Source organism: Miscanthus floridulus, chromosome 6 (genome assembly GCF_019320115.1).
Source record: "Miscanthus floridulus cultivar M001 chromosome 6, ASM1932011v1, whole genome shotgun sequence".
Taxonomy (NCBI): Eukaryota; Viridiplantae; Streptophyta; class Magnoliopsida; order Poales; family Poaceae; genus Miscanthus; species Miscanthus floridulus.
In genome coordinates, this window is record NC_089585.1 from 65,775,118 (window position 1) to 65,792,933 (window position 17,816).

The 17,816-nt window shown below is 50.9% G+C and overlaps 1 pseudogene; it reads right to left on the reverse strand.

Moving 5' to 3' along the window:
- Positions 1-14,280: 14,280 nt before the first annotated feature.
- LOC136460639 (wall-associated receptor kinase 5-like) lies at positions 14,281-17,062 on the reverse strand (annotated as a pseudogene).
- Between the last annotated feature and the right edge of the window lie 754 nt (positions 17,063-17,816).

Below are 17,816 nucleotides of genomic sequence, written 5' to 3' on the forward strand. Positions count from 1 at the left end.
GCAGAAACTTCTACTCTAGAATACAAAGGCAATGCTCCACATCTAGAGGCTCAGCAGTCGGTGTGAACGTGGGTGGGTGCGTCTTTAAGAAATCCTAATAAGAATAGGGTCCCTCAGGACCACGGGCACCACCCCTGTTCCCGCCATTGCCTCCGTGGCCACCACGGGCGAAGTCACCAATGGCCTAGGCAAGCATCTCCAAGGCATAAGCTGACTCGCACCGAGTAGCCAGCATCTTTGCCATAATCTCCGCATGGGTCATCGGAGGTGGCGGTGGCAGAGAAGGAGGAGCTAGAAGTGGGGCCTCGTGGCTCTCCCCATTGGTGTTGCCAATGCCCTCACCATGACCATTATCACCTGGGTCTACCCCAGCACTGGTACTCCCATGACCAGACCTCAAGTTTATCTGTAAACAGATAGGAACCAACCATTAGGGACAACCCTCTAGATTAGGAACAAGAGATTATTGAAATGATAAGACTTTTATTAAAGTATTCTTTTAGGTTATCCTATCAATTCACTAATCCAAATTATACATATAGGGGGAGTTTAGTTTAAGCAAGATTCTCCTTTCATGATGCATGCATCGGCCTACCCGTTCACTCAAGCCAGAATATAGCGGCATTCGCAAAAAAATTTGGCACCTCGCACACTCACTTTCCGCTTGCTAAACGATTCTTACGCAGCGTAAGTTAGTGTACCTGTAGAAACTTGATTAGATAAAACCAGTGCCGATATCCTAGATAGACTATATTGCTAGGGCTTAACTTATTTACATAATTTTATCGCATCCTACTTTTTGCACCAAACTTTTCCATCCAAATCTACAGTAGGGCATTAGCTGCTCCATCAGCTAACCCCATATCATACCTAGGGGTGATCGCCAACTCCCGTACGATGCCCTAGCAAACCAGGAGACGATGACGAAGACCACGGCGGGGACCACATCGCATAGGACGCCTGGTGAACTACCATCATGCCTACAGTGTCGCCACGGCTGGCGCAGTAGCACCATGCCATGCCATGCCGCGACGTGGCCACAAGACCATGACGACAGCCATACCCGGACGTGCTCCATAAGACAGCATGGCTTGCAAGTTAAGTTAGCTAGGCCCTCCCTTAGGCTTATGACCATTCGGTCCGAAGAACCTATTGCTTTGTATGCGCCCTATCCCCGAACTTTATATCAGGGCCGCCAAGGCACCCATCTCAAGAGATCCGATCCATCCTCTACCATTTCATTCATTCCCCATAGTAGTAGGGCTCCTAAAGCTTCCCTTCAGGAAGCCCACCGCGTAGCTTAGATAACCTCTTCCACCATTCTTGCACCCCACATTGTAAGAACTTTAGAGCATTCAAGCGAGGAACATGCACTCGATACATAGGGCTCTGGCCTGAACCAATATAAATCTTTGTGTCTTTTGGATGCTACCATTGTCTTCCTAGAGCAGCGCGGTGATCATATAAATTTACTAGTCTGGTTTACAAAACATTGATAATTGGCGTGCCAGGTAGGGGATAGTCGCGCACTCTCAATTGTTGAGAAGGAAGCGATGGCTCCTTGCACCGCCGGTGGACTCGCTCGCGGAATGGCCCATGGTGGCTACATCTGCCATGAAAACTACGAGTTCATCGGCGTCAAAGGGCCATCGCCCACGTCTGCCTTTAGCCATGGCCTGGACCTCCGCCCTAAAGATTTGGATCCCATGGCCCACGGTGAACACACTCCTAGAACTGCCATCAGGGGCTGCATCCTGGAGTTCACCAACATATGGGGCCTAATACCCTCTCCCATCACTGGCCAAGGCCAAGACTTCCACCCAGGAAGCCAGAGGCCTATGGCTCATGGTGAGCTCGCCCGAGGAATGGCCTGCGGTGGCCACATCCTTCTGAGGAATCATGAGATCGCTCAAACCAACGGGTCAACGCCCGTCACCGGCTCCTACCCAGTCCAGACTTACCGCATGGGAAAACTCGACTCCATGGTAGAGCCATGCCCTAGACAACATCTTCGCCGTTAGCGGGATGCAACGAACTAGGGCACGCACGAGCGATGAAACTACCCACCGCCATGCGCCCTCAAAGCCAGCTCCTGTAGCGATAGGTCACGACATCTCTCCATCGAAAGCAGAAATTGCACCTAGAGGCGGAGACGTGGCGGCAACGACATCGTCGCACTGAGAGGACTCAAGCTCCAGAACGCATGAGCTCTTCCATCTAGAAACTACAATAGGCCGGACATGAAGAAGTCATCCCCGGGGCTTGCGAGCCCTTTGAGGACATCAAGCCGGTAGGGACCGACCCATGGCTGCCCGAGAGGTCAATCCACGCTAGCTACGACTGCTCAAAGTAGTCAAGAAGCAACCCCATTAGCTCACCATCCAGGGACTAGAATGAATCCATCGCGAGCAAGCACTCAGGGGCTCACAGCACCATGAACAGTAACTCCGCCATGAGCAGATGCTCGAGGGGTCGTCGCAACCCGAACAATGACAACTAGTTCCATGACAGCTTTTGGTACATCGGTCAGTCACATCCACTTTGACCGTAGCCTCTCTACCTAAGCACGTCCACATACATATACAAGCCCACCAATAGTTGCATAAGCTTAAGGCTGACCCATAGAGCAAACCAAATAGCATGATGCCCATACGTATATCCCAGTGGCGCTTAACTCCCAAGTTACTCGATCCGACTCGCGCTCGCAGCTAGACACGACTCGCTCGTGGGGGCTACACCCGTGGGTACATGCACACGACCTGTGGCATAGCACTGTTTGCCATCGTCTCAGTGACCGACCCCCTTCCAACTCCTTTCAATCATGTCTCTCATCATAACGAGCCGGTGACCCGCACCTCGATTTCCTGCTCACATGGGTCTAAAAGGAAACAGGGAAGTCACTCGAACAAGGTGAAGGGAACGGAGGGAAAGGGATCTTTTGCTGCTTGGTCGCTTTCTTCTCACATCATATCAGATCTGCAATCTACCCTTGACGCTTCATTGCTCCAACGATCGCGCACCTTTTAGCCCTGCAGGCCAGCCCCTAGGCTAAAACGTGCACCCATGAGCCCAGGGCTAGGGGGAACGAAGCACATTCCAATTCAAATGAAAAGAAAAGCAAAAGGGCAGTAAAATGGCAAAACAAATGTAATGACCACGCGCCACCCACACAGAACCTAGACTTGTTCATTATAGAAAGATCGTACCCAAAATGCTAGATAATCACACTAAAAGACCTTCACGCATTAGGAGCCATGAACTGGAGACGAACGGTGGTAGCCAGCACCCTACTTGCGATGGCCTTCGCCCCTCAAGCGAGAGCACTGCCTATGGCGAGGATGTCGCTCTCGGATCTCTACGACACACATCCTCATCCAACGGAATCAAAGTGACACCACCATAGTGCGAGCCAACCGACGTCAAGGCAACGTGAGCACCCCGACGAACCCCCCTTAGAAATTAGGGAATGCACATGGAGATGAGGCTCATCAAGGCGAGACGCCAGCTGGGCACTCCCTTGGCTAGCGCCAAGCATGACGTCACAGAGGATCCATCTAGAAGCGATCAGTGCTGCCAGCTTGTTGTCCATCTCCAGCACCTTTTGGTTCACAACCGCCTTCTCTTCTTGGTCTGAGAGCGCCCTCGCGCGCAACCCTAAAGAAAGACATATCGATTCACAACCGGGCACAGCGACAGAACGGGGGCGCAACCCAGAGTCGATGAAGACGCACCACTACAGGAGGAGAGCAGCCTCTGGCATTCAACTTCGAGGAGCTGGCGCCCCTGCTTGGCCATGTCCCGAGCAGTGCCAGCCGAGATGAGCTACGTCTCTTGGGCAGCCATCATGTCCTTGAGGCCAGCCATCTAGGATGTCAGAGCCTCGATCTAGGACCGAGCCTGCACCTGGATCGCCACTTTGTCAGCCATCTAACACTGGGAAGGTCTCCAACTCCTCGCACAAACATTGCACCTCAGCCTCCACCGCATCCAAATGGCCATGGTCGGTGGCACCTCCCACATGTGCTTGATAGGCCAGGCGCAAGAACTGAGATTTCTCCATTGAAATCTCCATCGACTCCTACAGAAAGGAAGGACAATCAGACGATCGCAGCAGGAGCGGAGTAGACACGACGAGGTCAGAAGACTAGTAGACTCACCTGCGCCCAGATTGCCACTTTGTCAGCCATCTGACACTGGGCCTCCACGCCCAGTTGGGTGACCACGACAATCGCATCGCACATCTCGACCAAGGTCACCTCCACCCCCTCACGGCCTTGGGAGGCAACTTCCCCCATGGCTCGCACGGCCGTGTCATCCACCACAAATAGCACCTCACCGGAGCGCACGGGATGAGGCCACATGAAGGAGTCCTCACCTAGGTCAAGCCCCTCCTTGAGGGGTGAGCGTAGGGCCGCAATGGAACGGAGCCCGGCCACTGTTCCAGGGGCAGCGATGTTGCTCAACAACTCTAGCCACACAGGAAGGCACGCGCCACCCCCCGAAGGTTTAGGACTGAGGGCCCTAGAAGGGGCTCTCTACACCATAAAGATCGACAAAGATCAGACAACCCAGTATCATCAACAAGCACGGTGAGAAAGAGATCGAAGAACGACGTACCTAGTGGAGCATTCCACAAAAGGTACGATGATCCGTCTTTCCATGAGTGACCCAATGGAAAGGGTCATGGAAGCAGGCACCAATGCTGACTCCACTGAACCAGAGGCCGACAAGGCATCCCCTATAGCGTCGGCAGGGCTGGTCTCCTCCACGCCGTGACCTCCAGTAGCCCCTACATCCCCTGGCTCGGACATCCCCACGCAAAGTGCTAGGGACATAGGGCGCTCGACCCCTCGTCAGCAAAAAGGTGTTAGAGGAGGTCTTGGTACACTCCCCTAGGCCTCTCTAGGGAAAGGCACCAAACCTCATCATCTGCCCTGGTTGCAGCGTCCACCTCCATCGCGCCCTCCGTATCTTCCCCCTAGACAGGAGCCTTCGACCCCGACAAAGAGGGGGCGATAGGAGCCACGAACAAGATGTCCTGTCCACCATCGGTGATGGCACCAGGATGCTTCGGGCTTGGCCCCATCAGCGGTGATGAAGCCACCCGCTTCCGAGCAGAACCTTCCTCAGTCACAACACTCGCCGAGCGGTCGGAACCGCTTGGCCCGGTGCCATCACTGGACCCGCGTGAGGCATCGGAGGGCGCTCTAAACGGCCAGCAGATCCTCATCCTCCCCCTCAGAGCTCCCCTCATCATCATCATCGTCTGACAATGAACCACCACGCTTCTGACGCTCCATGTGCTTCAATGCCTTCTCTCACTTGAGACGTTTCCTCTCCCTAGCGACCGCCTACTCCTGAGCGGCGTGCTCAGCGCCTCTAGGGCATGGGAGATGGAAACAGGAGCTGAATGAGGGCACAGGCTATGGTAGCAAAATAGATTAGCGAACAACCTTCAACGAACGAAGGAAAATGAATCTTGGTGGCTTACCAGGTTAGGCCGAAAACTCGTCGAGAACGCCTCCACCGCGCCTTTGGCCATGACAACGGTCCCAGAAGAGACCAATTCGCCGATCCACTTCATGACATCAGAGACCTTGAGCACCTCCATGGTCTTGTGGGTCAGATCTTCAATTCTCAAGTAGTCACACAACAAGGTCACCCGCTGCTTCAAGGGTTGGACTCGTCGCTCGATCATAGTACGCATGATCATGACGCCGTCCAATCCAGCCGACACCTGACCCTCGAGGATCTCTAAGATCTCCGTCACCTTTGACAACCGTGTCTTTTCACACCCCCAACTCCACAAGGCCAGTCTCACCGGCGTGACACCAGAGATAGGAGAGAGGGGAGCAGTGGCATCATCCCGAATGTAGAACTAGTGTCTGTACCAACCGAAGTTTGAGGACTTCCATGGCAAGCATGGGTAGCTACGAGAGACCCCCTAGCACATCTGAAGATTCATCCCACCCACAAGAGCGAGCACACAGCCGTCAGAACCATGCACCTTGCAGGGTTTTCACCTCAAAAACCATCCAAAATAGGTCCTTGTTGGGTGCTATCCCTAAGAAGGCCTCACACATGACGACAAAGCCCACCAGCTGTAACACCACATTGGGAGGTAGGTGTTGCAGCTAGACTCCATACTCACGAAGGAATCCACAAAGGAAGTCGGACATCGAAACCGCGAACTCATGCTTGTGGAAGTCGGTGAACGACACCGCCTCCCCAGGTTGCGGATGAGGCACCACCTCGCCGACAGGGGCCCTCCACCCGGTGACCTCCTTCAGCTGAAGGAGACCCTTCGCCACGAGGCACTGTAGCTTTGCCTCCATCACCAACAAAGGTATCCATTCTCCCATCTCACGACATAGGCGAAAGAAAAGGTGGAAGCGGTGGAGCAGATGGCAACAGCGGCGATCCATGTGACCTAGAGGTAAAGCTCATGAACTCGACCCCTTTCCTTCTGTCTCTCCTTCATATTGCAGGAACAACGACAGAAGGCGAGAACAAGGAAAGGGATCGGCTCGGATAGAGGGAGCTATTTATGTGGCGGCGACTAGGGAAGCGAACCACACCCACATAGATTTTGCCCTAATACGGGCCCCACATCTCCTCAGGAAATGAGCCGACGCACCATAAACACGCAGGGATGCAATTAATACGCAGAATCTGGGAGGTCGACCGCCCCCAGGATTCACGTGCAGAGCGCCCCACGGTCATCAGTAGAACGCGCACATGATCACACACCAAGTGAACACCGTTAAGCCACAACCGCGGCAAGGGAGGCCCGAAAGCCCCCGAGCCCATGTGCAAGGTCACCGGTCGTGACCATGACCCAACATCATGCTTAGGAAACCCACTCCTGGGCCGGTCCTTAGAAGGGCTCGAGGCCACAAAGGGATAGGGGCAAGGAGGAGATGGGCCCCTGCGGCTCTAATCGATGGTGCGGTGCCACACGACCGTCTCTCTCTCTGTTTTTGTCGTCCGCTTTGAAGTCTCCCGGGTTGACCCCCTCTAGGGGGGAGGCATCTTGCCCCTAGGCCATTGCGGAGGTGGTTGGGGACCGACATGATTGACGACTGATGATTTATGGGACGTCTCTCGATGAGGCACAGCTGAACTCCACATCGATTGGGGAGGATATCGAGTCCCACTCGAATTACCCATTGACCCTGACAAGGCGCACCACTGCAACCGCATGGTTATAGTGGACATGCCTCTCCCCATGTGGGGCAAAACTGAAATTCACCTATAGCAAGGCACCATGACCCCTCGGGTGATGAGGGGCGTCAGGAAAGAAGGAAGTGGGCGCCAGCGGCCCCACTATCAGGACGAGGCCCAGCCTCGATCGCTTCCTGCTTGAGCCCCAGGTTCTCGACCTTCAAACGGATAGCAACGCATCCATTGAGGATCAAAATCCAGATGGTGCCAAGTCGAGATGCCAACCCCCGGTCAGGGAAGACGTCTCAGAAACCCTGACACCGCCCAAAAAGCACACCTTAAATTTTTCCCAAAAACACAGGACGATCCCAGGCCAAAAATCTCAGAAAATCCAACTTAAAAATACAAACAAACTCAGCCGAGAACCGTGGCATTCTACATGCAAATCTTTCCTCATTCCAACACGATAGTAGCAACCCAAGCCCCGGAAGCTATGATGCTAGAAGGGGACTTACGGGACGCTCCCCTCCGCCATTGTGAACAAACACAACGGAGAGGAGCACCTCACAAATCTCCTCCTAACATTGTAGCTCCTAGAGCATAAAACACGGGGAGAGAGCGGTGGCAGCACCATCATCTCACGAGGATAGAGACTGCATGGTGGAACTGTCCACAGCAAGGACCACCTCGCGCATCCAAGCCGAAGGGCCCCGGGAGGCGAGGCGGTCGCAAAGCTGCAGTTCCGATAAACATGCCACCTCATCCTACTCTGCTCGCAAAGACCCTTCTAGCATCCGCCACTGGAAGGAGAAACGATGGTTGCCGGCCACCATGGACCGCATTCAGTAGGACACATCACGAGAATATCATGCACCTACTCTCCCAGAAATTCTCTACTTCTCTCACTCTATTTAAACGTCTAACCGATCGGAAACAACTCGTGACTGCCTCAAACGGTAGGAAGGTCTCCATTTATAGGCTTGGGACAAACTGAGCAGCCTGAACCCCCCACGCCGCGTGGCACACCACGGGAGGTCACCGCCAACATCAAATGCCCACGTAAGATCAGGAAAATCGACTCTCACAAAAGTAGGACCAGTACGACGTCGACGAGACTACTCGGTCATTGAATGCACTTACCCATAAGGGCAAAGCACAATGGCCACCTACCGCATTGAACGCACTTACCCATAAGGGATCAAGCGACGAAGCTTGAATAAGCCACGACTACGAACCTGCGCGCAATGCCCACGTACCTCAGTGCTTTCACGATCACTTCGTGATCATAAAAACGCTAGGGGGCTACTGTCGGGGTTGTAACCCCGGGGTTTCTCAAAGCATCGATTAGTTAACAGGCCAAGTAGCCCATAACATATTAGCTAGCGAAAGCCCAAATGACTGAGGCCCAACTAAGCCAAGCGAACCAGGCTGGACGCTAAGGCCGAGGTCAGCCACGACCCCTCCTTCGTGCCTTAGCCACACAACACTGGAAAGACGCTCGACCTCTCCCCTATCACGACCCCTGGAAGGAACGGGGAGAGGTCGAGCCTAGCCAAGCGTGCCTACTCTGACAAGAATAGGCACGCCACACTGACCCCGCAAGGACCGAGGGGACAACAGTCACATCGGTCCGATCAAACGCCATCTATGTGCCACGCCGCACAGACAAGACAATACCGCCCAAAACGGTGACGACAGGTACGATGACCACCGACCAGATATGGCCCGACGAGACGAGAGTACAATCCTGCCCGCTACGGATGAGATCCACGACGAGGACCTTGACTTAGAGGCCATCTAGGCCGGCGGGAACCATGACCCCAACGATAGTGATCGTGGCCCCCGGCTCCTCAAGACAACGAGATGATCAATGACCTAGGGGTGGCCACCAACTCCCGTACGATGCCCCAGAAACCAGGAGACGATGACGAAGACCACGACGGAGGCCACGTCGCACAGGACGGCTGGCGAACTACCATTGTGCCTACAATGCCGCCACGGCCGGCGCAGTAGCACCACGCCATGCCATGCCGCGACGTGGACACAAGACCATGGCAACAGCCACGCCCGGGCATGCTCCACAAGACGGCGTGGTTTGCAAGCCAAGTTAGCTAGGCCCTCTCTCAGGCTCACGACCCTTCGATCGGGAGAACCTATTGCTTTGTATGCGCCCTGGCCCTGAACTCTATATAAGGGCAGCCAGAACACCCATCTCGAGAGATCCGACCCATCCTCTACCATTTCATTCATTCCCCATAGTAGTAGGGCTTCTGGAGCTTCCCTTGGGGCAGCCCACCGCCTAACTTAGGTTCTTTTATCTCTTCTACCATTCTTGCACCCCCTATTGTAAGAACTTCAGAGCATTCAAGCGAGGAACACGTGTTGGATCATGTCTGAGACTAGACGTAGGGCTCTGGCCTGAACCAGTATAAATCCTCGTGTCTTTTGGATGGTATCATCATCTTCCTAGAGCATAGTCCGGTTTATAAAACAACGACACATATATTCACGAATATTCCTATACAAGCACAGACTACTAGGGACATCTTTGGTTTCCTGTGCCTCCACCGCTACTAGGGATATCTTTGGTTTCCTGTGCCTCCACCGCCTTTGCTCCCTGGGCCTTAGTTGTAGGCCCATAAGCGGCCCATTGGTGCCATAAAGGTTCCTTCCCTGACCGTGCGGAGGCCCTTGCCCGAGCCTGTCGGAACATTCGCCTTGGACGTCTTTGCCTCCGCCTTGAACGTCTGGCCTTCGCGTTATACTTGGCTGAGGACCGTCGTCTCCGAGGATCTTCGCCGTAGCTCATGTGCCTTCGCCAATCCAGAGGCCACGGACGATGGCTAGAACCTGAAATCCCTACGAATCGTGTTTCTCACATCTTTATTAGTTTCTTTAGTCAGGGTTCAGGCCAGCCTCGGTGGCTCAGATATCTGTGTCCCAACATGATTATCCATGTCCTGTGATGTATGGCTTGTGACATCGAACACATGCCACTATAGAACATATCCCTTGGGTTTTGAATTGATTATCCACTTCTTCTCTCAGCAACGAAATACATACATAAGGAAAGGATGGGCTGGCGAGCAGATCCTTAGGCATGTTTGCCTTTGTCTTTGTCGTTCAAATTATCTGATTCACATCCAAGTATAAATAGGACGACTAGACTTTTCCATTGATTTCTGTGAACTAATAAATTCTTTGACTCGGCTTTTACTAGCCAGAGCTTTATGCAAAACCTGACTAACATCTATAAAGTCTTGACCCTCTTGTCTTTCTTAATGATGATCAGGTGGCTTGAATCCTATACTCTTATAAAGCAAAACCCCACTAACAAATTTTTTTAGTTCGCTTCGCTGAAAAAACAAGCCGAAACATTGTTCTGGCTGATTTGTTGTAAGAGAAAAACATTGTTCCGGCTAAAAAAACAAGCTAAAAAGTATGGATTATAAGACACGCAAACATGGCCAATTCACAGCGCTCCACGTCATAGCTTCCTGGCCCACGCATTCACCTCCACCCGTGCATGCATGTCATCTTTAGAAGTCCCAATCCTGTGCTGAGGCACGCGAACAGCCAGCATCCACCCATATGTCCCTTGGATCACCATGGCCCTCTTCATATCCAAAACAGTTGTCCACCAAGTCACGTTTAATCAAGAGACCACTTCCATTCAGCTCCCCTTTTATTAAATAATCAATTTGGGTATTGCAAGCATTGATTGGTGCACATTTATATAAGCGCCTACATAATCTGAGTAGCCTCTCCATAGCCCCTCACATCTTCTATAAAGCGAGGCTGCACACAAGCTATTGTTGCTTCGCTGCATGTCTCAACCTGTATTCAAAAAAATCATCCGTACCTGCAACTACCTCGTTATCCGCCCTTGAATCAAGGTATGGAATGGTCAAGCTTCGTTCTCTTGCAGTAATTTATAACCAGCGACAGAGAGCAGGCCTTTGTCATATGGCCTTTGTCATATGGGCATTCTCCTAGTAAGCTAAAATGGCCAAATCTGTATAAAAAAATATCAAACTATAGCATCGGTTTCTAGTGTCTCTAAACTTTCTAATGTATTCAAAAACATTTTTATGTAACTTATGCTTAACCAATTAAGATGTGATATATAGTTTCAACTCACCTTCACTAGTAAAGAAATAATCATGAAATTTTGTTCTAAATTAACAAAAGTGTAAACCGAGCTGGGTAGCAAGGAAATAAAAGCAAGTGACTGCAGCACCCCATAAAGATATATGGAAGAATCTTAATTTGAAAGTGTCAATAGAGCTAGCTTCACCACATTGTATAATAAAATTCTCCTATGTGCTCCATAGACCATGGTACTTCTATTACCATCACCGTTGGATTTGGAAAAGACCAGAATATGTGATAATCTTTTTTTTTTTAGGATGGCAGTCTTTCAAATGACCGATTCTTGACTTTATGTTCTACTAGGTAGCGTGCCCGTGCGTTGCTACGAGATAACTAACAATTTATACTAAAAACACACGGATCGCATGATAAGATAACAATACTTTAAATTAAATACCAATGTTAAAGTGACATTTAATCCAAAAAGCAAAGTTTATGAATTTAACACAGTCACGGAGTGCGCGGCGTCGCAGACTCACAAACTCTAAAGCTTCCAGAGATTGTGTCGAATCCAACCTAGAGCCTTGGAACCCTACATCTTTTCCTGGACGGGCTTCACTTCGGATGCATCGGTAGCAATATCAATGATCTCCACTCGATGGACCAAGTCGTATGGATCCCCATACAATGGCTCAGACATGTAGATTTTGTTCTCCTTGTACTTGGATACACTTGTTCCACTGAAGCTTTCATTGAAATGTTTAGACACGAACAATGTGTGATCACCGATGTCCCTCACCCTGGACCACTCCAACGTACGATCGTGGAGGTTGCACTTGTAGATCGCGCTACTGTAGGTGAAGCTCTGTGTCTCGTGGAACGTGCTCATCATGGCACCCACAATGTGTAGCTCACCGTTTGATTCCAGATAGCTGCGGTGATAGAGCCCCGCATGTGGCGACAGCGATGGTAGCAGCGTCGCTGTTGGAGTAGCGCCGGTGGCGTTGCTGCTGCAGACGAAGATTTCTCTAGTGCAGTCGATCGCCAAGAACTTGTCTTGGCAGTGGACGATGGACCCCACAGAGAACTCTAGTTTGGTGTCGAGCAGCGTCCATGCGCTGTCGACTCCAACTCGACAGAACGCGACCTCCATGGAGCACCCAAGCATGGTCATGGCCACGCACTCGCAGCCGACGACGTGAGGCGGCGCCGAGAGCACGATCTCACGGAAGAACACGTCCCTCATGTCTTCTAGCTTGATGGCTCTGCTTGCGGCATCCGCGTCCCCATAGCCATTGGTGGGATGGAGGAGCCACCGGGCGTGGACCCTAGACACGCGTTCCGATGAGGACGCCACCGCGACGTGTTCTCCTGCAGACAGGAGCTCAATGCGGGGGGCACGGGCACCGGCGAATGGATTTAGCAGCGTCACGGACGCCATCTTGTCCATGAGTGCTAGGCACCCACACGAGGAGCAGCACGCCACCTTGCCGCGCACGCCAGGCAGCGTCTTGGATAAGACTTTCTTCTCCGGGACGTAGTAGAAGCCGATGCGGTCCGCGTCGGGGTCGAACGGGAGCAGCAGGAGCGGCCCGAAGGTCGCGAACGGGACGGCGGCGTGCCATGGGGAGCAAGCGGATCGGAAGGACGCCGTGTCATGGCCTGATGCGAGACGCTGCCCGATGGACTCGAGGAGATCCTCTGGCAGGCCGGATCTCCAGTCAGGGAGAGGTAGGGACCTTCTCTTGGGATTGGGAGGCTGAGCCATGGAAGATAGATGACATCAACTATGGTTCATGCAAGAAACAGCAAGCGAGGGCGATGGAACACTTGAGCGTGAAACCAAATGAAAAGAGGAAAAAGTTGTCCCTTTTGCAAATGCAAAGAGGAAAAGTAATTAAATATAGGCAAATTTGGTAAGGTTCTCAGAAATGCAAAGAGGTTTCTTTTGTCTTAATTCTCTTTCATTCTGTGTTAATTCTCTTTCCTTTTGCTCGTTGCCATGTATGCTGGTGCATGCAAACATGCAATATGTATATGGATAGCACAATAATTTTCTACTCCCTATTTTGCTGTGATTCATCTATCACATGACAGGCAATATTCAATCAAGGAGAATGGCACGATCAATCAGTAATTAAGATGTCGTGGGATCACAGGCGTGGACAGACGGACGAACCAAAACAAATGTCACACCAAAAAATGTTCACACTTTATTCTTTTTAGTTATAGAAGATACCAAAGGTATTACTAGATATCTCCATCATCTTATACTCCGTATCTTTTAAACCAGAATGGAGTACGGTTACATCAGCACCTTTACGGCCACTCATGTCGACCATGGGTGGTATTACCATGCATATCACACCGAGAATAGATGCAGATTCCTCCACTGTAATGGCACAGGTTTGCACTTTCAAGTGTCTCACACTAATTGAGATGGTATAAAGGGGATGCTTCAGCCCCTTGTTGTAATAGAACCGTCTAATTTATAAGAGCTCAGGTACAACGGCTAATGCTAAAGACATCAGCACATTCACACTTCAATCCATATAAACCCGTTAGTTTGTCTAGTGTCACGACGGACCTTGATATATCCACTTTACAACCAAGATCATACTCAATTAACCAACATCATATCACATACATAGAGTTTGTAATGGAATTAATTAATATTATAAATCAAGTGCTTGTAGTTGCTATTGGGGTCATCTTTTGTAATAACAACTCTGCTCTAGTGAATTGTGAATTGTAGAAGAATTTTTTATAGGCTATTCACTCTTCTAGCATTTGGATCCTTACAAGTATCAACTTCGATAACATGGGATAAGAATCAGAGCTATAGCACAAATGAGGATTTCTGCAATAGTGCTAGACTATCTCAGTAAGATGGGCTATCGATGGTACTTTATGGAAACCTATAAACTTTACTTAAATATACGCTACATGCGTACTTAAAAGAGTGTGTTAAAAATGAATATTGCAAAGATCTTCAAACTAGAAAAAGATAAAAGCCATGGAACACTATCGCGGGTATCTTGCTGACAAGAGGAACTCTTCTTCAAGACTATACTGTCTACTTGACTCCTGCTTGCTTGTACCCTCAAGTAATGGATACATCACAGCCTTTTGTTTCTCATCACATATGTTTGTACCTGTACGTTGCACAACCCGTTGTACGGATGCTTGAATGCTTTCAAGGTTCATCTCCACCTGTCTCATGGTCGGTCGATCCTCTGCTTTCATTTTGACACATGATGCTGCTATTGCAGCTACTTCCCCCACTTGTTCACCTGCCTCTTCTATGATCTGAGGATCAAGTACATTGACCAAATTGCCTTCCGAGAGCAATGCTGTGAAATGGGCCACAAGACCATCATCCTTAGGTGATCTATACGAGTATGGCTTTTTCCTAGTCAGCAGCTCTATAAGAACAACGCCAAAGCTAAAAACATCACTCTTCTCGGTGAGTCTCCCAGTGTAGTAGTACATGGGATCTAAGTATCCAAATGTTCCTTGGATAGCAGTCGAAATCCCGGTGTTATCCGCCGGAATGCATCTTGAAGCTCCAAAATCAGACACTTTTGCTGTCATTGAACCATCTAAAAGAATATTATGGGACTTGATATCTCTGTGGATTATAGGGAATGACACAGCCATGTGAAGGTAGGCTAGTGCTCTAGCGGTTTCCGTTGCAATTCTCAGCCTAAACTCCCATGGTAGTGATGTTGGTCCTTCAACATGAAGATGATCATAAAGAGTGCCATTTGGAATGAATTCGTAAACCAATAGTGGCACTTGTGTCTCAAGGCAACATCCAAAGAGTTTTACCACATTTCGATGGTTGATTTGAGAGAGAATTGCTACCTCATTAATGAACTCATCAATCTCTCTTTGGATTGCCACTTTTGACTTTTTTATTGCGACGACATGCTGGTCGGATAGAATGCCCTTGTAGACAGTACCATGTCCACCTCCGCCAAGCTCGCGAGCCTTGTCGAAATTATTTGTTGCTTTTTCCAGCTCTATCAAGGGGATGATCATCTTCTCAGCGATATCAGCCTTTTGAGACACTAATTGTTGCAACAAATGTCCACGGTTCTGCTTGAAGAACTTCTGCTTCAGCATTCTTGCCCTTCGATGCTTAATCCTACGAGTCACAAAGGCAGCACCGAGTACCAGCACCAAAAGACCTGCCCCGCTGCCAACTCCCAGGCCAATACTTAGCCCTGATAATACAATAACAAACAATTTTTTTTCTGTCAGAGTCAGTGTGACATACTATTAGGCTTTGAATTATGACAGAAGAGAGGAACTTGTTCCGTGCAAGTACTTGTTGAAACAGAGGAAACGATCAAGGAGTATTATTGAAATACAAAAGCAGAGTAATGTGTCTGACTGAGTGGCTCTGCGCTCACCTAGAGAAGATTTGACGCAGCCATGTTCCACGTACGGGTTACCACCAGCACCGCCTGGGCACCGGCACTCGTACGATCCGTCCGTGTTTGTACAAATACCGAAACAATTTCCCGGGAGTGCGCACTCATTGATATCTGATGAAGCAAACAAGCACACTGTATGTTACACAGTCTCGGCCTGTTCGCTTGTTGGTTTCAGCCAGCCTAAACCAGTCAGCCAACAGTGTTTTTCTCTCACAATAAACCAGCACCAGTCAGAGGCCGTCTGTCTGTGTGCTAGTAGTGTACTACTGCACTGCGCCCAAAACGGTGCCGTGCCCGTGCAACGTGACAACGTGCGTACCTTGGCATCCGCCTTCACCGGAAAGGTAGGGGTTGCCGTCGTAGCCTTTCTGGCAGCGGCACACGTAGCCAGTCCGGTAGTTGTTGGTGACGTTGTGGCAGGCGCTGTGGCTGCTGCGGCAGGCGCTCCTCGCCGCGTCCGAGGGGCAGGACGAGTTGCCGGCGGCATCCGCATCAGCCGTTCCCGGGACTATTGGGGTCGACGCCACCGCTCAGTCCAGTACCACTGGAACCGGCGTCAGGGACATGGAATCCCGCACCGAGTTGTTGAGCATTTGCGCGGCGACACTGTCAAACCAACCACGCTCGGCGATGCGCACTGCCACAGGTAGCAAGCCTGTGTTCTCAACGTCCAGGTACTTGAACTGGACGGCGTAGGACAGGCGGCCGATGGGGATGGGCGTCTCGCAGCAGCGGATACCGGAGCACGCGTTGGCGCCATCGCCAGGGGTGGTTACCACGGCGCCGGCCCACTTGTCGTCGATGGAGCAGAAGGAGGAGCAGCCGGTGATGACGTTGCCGCTGCCCCCGAACAGCGTCCCCTGAACGTTGCACCCTGTGACAACCAACTGGTTGCGCCACTCTGAGACCACGTACGGGCTGCCACTGCCACTGACAGCGTCGAGGCCGCAGCTCCAGGTGCCGCTGCCGTCGACGGATGTGCTTGAGTTGATGTTCACGGCGCCCGCAGCGTACAGGGCCCGGACCGTGGAGTTGGCCAGAGAGATGTCCACGATCTGGAGGGCGCCGTCTCCGAGCAGCAGCCGCGGCGGGTGGCGCGTTCCATCGCAGGTGAGGTTGAAGCCAGGGAGGGAGCAGCTGGCGCCGATGCCGAATGGATACGGCACGCTCAGGTTGCCGCAGCTGGATGGGCAGGTCGGCGGCGGGCCTGCTGCATTTCCGGACTGAGCTGCTGAAGCCAAGGAGAGCTGCAGAACCAGAATGTCTTCTACGATGTTTCCAGTAGTTGTGGCATGTCCATCCACCGGTCTATCCATTTTAAATAGTTCGAGATATATCGAAAAAGAATGTATGCCATTTGCCATCTGGTCAAGGAAACAAACCGGATCCTTCCTACAGCATGCTTTCACTTCGACCTACCACGCGCATACGTGAATGGCTTGCCATAATCTTGAATCTGCGCACATGCTAAAGCTGCGTGTTCCACGATATTGCTTGCCATCGGTCTACTGTTTGCTTTTCTCACCGGCCAACGATCCATCAGTAGCGGTGGTTCTGTCTGCAAGGACGGGATTTCATTAAGAACGGCTACTACTGTGATTTTTTATTTGGTAATTCATACCAACTATTTGAATAAGTTTCAAACTTGAAACAAATATCCTAGAGGGTAAAACACATTTGGACAGGGTAAAGCAGGTAAATTTGGCTCCGAATCACAGTATAATAAGGATTAAAAGTCATCAATATTAAACATGATAACGGAGGACAAACTATTCTTAGGTAGCGTTTGGTTAGGAGTCAAGGTGGGGTGGGACGTTCCGGTCTCTGGTTTCTAGGATAGAATGAGGACGGGACGACTACAATTTTTGTTTAGTTGAAGAGGGATGAAACCAACCCATTTTCTGTTTGGTACGAGGACATCAAAAACGGGATCACCCACTGATAGGTGGGGTCCATTTGTCAGTTTTTTTTTCTTTTCTTCTTCCCCGGAATTTTTGGCGCCTGTTCGGCATCGGAATTTCTGGCCCTTGCGCTTAAGGGTGGGCAAAATACCCAATACCCAATTCCCAAACCCGATTTATCCGAACCCAGACCGGAAGTATCCGAACCCGAACTACT